Source organism: Camellia sinensis, chromosome 10 (genome assembly GCF_055761805.1).
Source record: "Camellia sinensis isolate YWXY chromosome 10, ASM5576180v1, whole genome shotgun sequence".
In the NCBI taxonomy this organism is placed as follows: domain Eukaryota; kingdom Viridiplantae; phylum Streptophyta; class Magnoliopsida; order Ericales; family Theaceae; genus Camellia; species Camellia sinensis.
The window spans coordinates 163,531,821-163,536,402 of record NC_138970.1 but is presented as its reverse complement, the minus strand read 5'-3'; positions in this window follow the sequence as shown (position 1 = coordinate 163,536,402).

Genomic DNA, 4,582 nt, shown 5'->3' with positions numbered 1-4,582 from the left:
ATAGAGGTTAGAAAACTTGAGACATAAAAATTTTCTCTCTCTCTAGATTTCTCTTTCTCTCTTACAATTTTGTGCCCAAGTGCTTGTTTTCTCTACACTTTTACATACACTACCTTAACCAAAGTTACTAGTCTTTGGGCTGAGGTAACTTGGGATATTCTTTGAGCTCTAGAAGGTGGCTTTAGCTTGGTTTTGGCCTAGAATTGCCCTTTGCTTCAAGAAGTAGTTTACTTTGTTTTGCAAGCTTGTCTTACCATCTTTTGTTACTATTTTGGGGCTGGTTTTGAATTGTAAAAAGCTCTGTTTTTTGGCATAAAAATGGTGGTTTGAGCCGTTTTTAGTTAGGGGATGATTCACCCTTCTTGTTTCTTTTTGTGTAAAGCTTTTGTGCCTTTATTCATCACTTTAAAACCAACTTTTTTGCGCCTTTTAACCACTGTATTTCAGAGGTTTTTCAGTGGCAAAAATCTGATTTTGAAGTCCAAAATTAGAGGGGTTAGCCTCCTATTCTTGTGTCTTGTTTGCATGCTTAGTTAGCTTTACATGTTAGCATGTTTTTCTAGCTTAACTTAGCTTAAGTCTAGCATGTTTTAGGCTCTGTTTTGACTTGTTTTAGCTCTGTTTTAGGCTGGTTAAGTCTTTTGAGTCTTGTTTTGCATAGTTGTAATGTAAGTTCCTTGCACTAGCTTATTGTTTTAGGACTTTAAACATCATTGTTTTGAGTTGATTCCATGTTTTAGTGCTTTTTCTACTTCATTTCAGCACTTATAATCTCTGCAATCTCCTCCATTTGTTCACTTTTTGGTTTTTCTTTGAAAGTGGTTTCAAACCACTTGTTTCTCTAAGTGTGAAATGGAGGTGCTACACCTAATGGTTTAATCCCTTATGCCGTGTTTGGTTGGGGGATTTGGAGAGGGATTTGGAAAGGGAAATGGAAAAGGTAGGTGAAATGTGAATAAAACATGTTTATATTTCACATAGTTTCACACACCTTTTCCCTTTCCCTTTTCAAATCCCTTCTCAAATCCCCCAACCAAACACAACATTAGGGGGTTCATTACCAACAGTGTAATGCCACTTTCGTGTCCAAAGCAACTTGTGGTTTGAACCTTCCTTCCATTAGAGGACACTCACCAATGGAGTTAATGGATTAAAGGATGATTTGGTAATTAAAATGAATAAACAAAATTGACAAGTAAAAGAGGCAAGATAAACATCTCTTTGTGTTGCATTGCATGTGTTCAAATCAGACGTTAATTTGAACACAAGGCAAATGGGACATTTCATATTCAATAGTGATGAAATGTACCATTTTTCTAGGTCTCCATTGCCCTTGATCATGCATGATGGGGTGACGGCCATTTGAGTCTTGTTTTTTGCATTTATTGAACTCACACAATTGGTTTCACGAGCCACCATGCAATGAAATTGCTTGATTGGTGGTTTTGTGAACCAAATCTTGTCCCTCCTTTGATTTTTCCATGAAAATGAGAGCAAGGTGTGCAAGCAATCCTTGGAAAAATCCCATTTTTGCTCTATTTGTGCTCTATTGCAGCATGGTGATCCAATGCATCAGTGGCCGGCAGTGCATCATCCATGGCCAGCAGTGCCTCATTTCTGGCCGACAGGACACCTTTTTGGTCAGCAGATGGCCGGCAGCATCCCTCCATGGCCGGCAGGCCACTAGTGTAAAACTCAACAAAGATTTGCTAAGGTGGAGTAGAAAGGTTCTAAAGTATGCTCAACCCTACAAATAGAGCCTTTTGAGAGCAAAACGAAGGTCTTTTTGAGCAAAAATCGGGTATGTGCATCTTCCACTTCCCGAGGTAGAGTAGTGGCAGCATAGTTTAATGTCTTACATGCTTAGTTCGTATACATTGGTTTTGTAAATTAATTAATTAGTTAGCTAGTTAGTTAAAGTATTGTAATAATTAGTAATTAGTTTGCTAGTTATTCATTTAATTTTTAATAATTAGTCTAATTAGCTTAGTTAGATTGGCCTAGCTTAGATTAGTTTAGTTCTTATTCATTCGGACCCTCCTTCACGAGGGCATAACGTTGTAATAAGTGTGCACGAGTCAGGATTTCTTAAATTTCCCTAAAATAAAAAATATTTGGTGGGGACTCTGTATCTAGCAAAGCAGTCTAATTTTGGCATTATTTGATTTAAAATCGATTTTCCAAAAAGATTTGTCGGATTTGGACTCTTTGGTGTTTATCAGTTTCACATTGCACTTGTGAGACTAGATTTAGAACCGCGAGAGTCTGAACTGTGAGGCATTTTTTTTCAAACCTTCCAAAAAAGGGCGCGGAAAAAGGCGAGTCCACACTTGGGCTTCCACCAGAGTGAATCCGGAGAGGAACACATCTTCATCACCATGGTTGATCTCGAGCACTGGCATGGTCACCTCCGGAGGTGGATGGATGGATGAGTTCCCAAAAACAATGGCTACTCCTTTCCCATGTGGATACTTCAACATCTGATGGAGGGTGGAGGAGACAACCTTCACCTGATGTAACCAAGGCCTCCCTAATAACAAATTAAAGGTAGTTGGTACATCTAGGACGTGAAACTTGGTCTCTTGCTCGGATGGGCCTACTTGAATGTGCACTTTCACTGTACCCATGACCTCTCTGCTTGTATTGTCATACGCCCATATCACTTGGGTTGTGGAAACAAAGCCTGCCGGTTTAAAGCCAATTGCATGAGCAATACGAGAAGGACAAACATTAATGGCAAAACCAGTATCTACCAACACCACCGGCACCCACGTCTCCCTACATTCCACATAAATGTATAACGGCTTGTTGTGAGCCGAGCCTTCCGGTGGCAACTCTTTGTCAGAGAAGGTAAGCATTGGTTTGGCACTACCCGAAAAGGCCAAACCCACAAGTTGCTTCGGTGCAGTATCAATGGACAATTTAGCTTTGTCCATTGCCAACAATACTGTCTGTCGGTACACCTGCGAAGCTATAAGGAGCCCCCAGATAGAGATATTGGCTTGGATTTTATTGAGTTGCTTCAAAATTGACTCCTCTTCCAACTGCTTCTCCTTTTGCTTCTTGCCCTCTCGGTCCTTTCTCGATGGCTTTGCTTGATCCAAGTGTGGCAGCTTAAAGTACTATCCACTTCGAGTAAGATAACCTATCTCCTAAACATACCATGTATTATCTGGGATGCAGCCTCCCTAGTCTTCATCGGTGTGGGCCAGTTGCAAAGCATTGTCGTCCAACTACTCGCCATCAGCTGCCAACAAGCAATTGTCAGGCTCCACTTGAATCATTTTCACATCATGAGTGTCCCCCACAGGGTGCCACGTAATTACAGTTTTCTGATTATCTTCAATTCTTTCTCTTTCAAACTGCCTTAGTACAGCTTCCTGTTCAGTAGCTACAGTGTTCACAACGCCTACTTCTTGGGCTGGGTTTCTCGCACATGTGCCCTTCGGCAGTTTTCCTTTCTCATCAACCTTCTCAGCCACTGCAGTTACCTCTGTTTCCTTTCCCTCTAGTTTCATCCTAGTTTCTTCTTCCTTGTTTGGCTCATCACTCAGCCATTCGGTGTTATCAGTTGATCTGTTCAGGTCGAACCACCTAAATTGTACATCTCCCTGATCTTGCTCATCAAAGAACTACAGATTGTCCAAATCCTCTTCGAGGTCTGCCAAATCATCCAACCTTTGGCTCGGGCTATCCTCCTTGACCACATTGATACCTACCGAGATTGGTAGCACCACTTTAGGTCTGTTTTGACCGATTGGCGCAATATAGCAACTTGGGGTGTAAACTTTCTTAAACAAGTCCCCGAGACACTCCGATGATAGGCCAATTCCTCCCTCCGAAGCCAAACCCTCCTTTGCCACAAGTATGGTCACCACATTGTGAGGGTCAGGTCATGGCTTAAATACGTCCATCATGTATAGATCTGTGCCCTCAAGAATGAACAGCATTGGTTTTGGTAGCTGGGAAAGAGCAATATATACGCTGGGATTATAAGAGGTGACCAATGTATGGATAAGGTTAACGTTTCGAGGTGGGGGGACTTGATTATGGGCTGCAAGCAGTTTGGTAGTTACATTTGTTTTTTGGGATGGGGCTATGACCTTGTTGTCAATGAGATTCTGAATCTTATGACGCAAGCGAAAACATTGGTCGGTGTTGTGACCATACTGCTGATGAAAAGCACAGTATTTTGCGGGGTTGTGTTTGGGTGAAAGAGGATCAGGAAGTGGGTGACGTTCTAAGGGTTTTAGGTGCCATTTCTTGACTAACACTTGCATAGCTTTGGATAGGGTCTTTTATAGTTGGTTAAAAGTCCTACCCTGAGGTCGAGATGGGTTGGATGCTATTTGTGGGCTTGTATTGGCGAGGGGGTCAGTAGTTTTTGTAGTGGTGACAACACTTACATCCGATGGCCTCGCAGTTGTGTTACCACTAGCAGCATTGGAACTGCGAACAAATGGCCTCTTAGCTAGTTCCTTATCCTCAGCAATAAGTCCTTGTTTCATGGCATCTTCGATTTGAACCCCCAACACATGAAGCTTTGTGAATGTAAATAGAGGTAGAACAATCATCTTTTGTA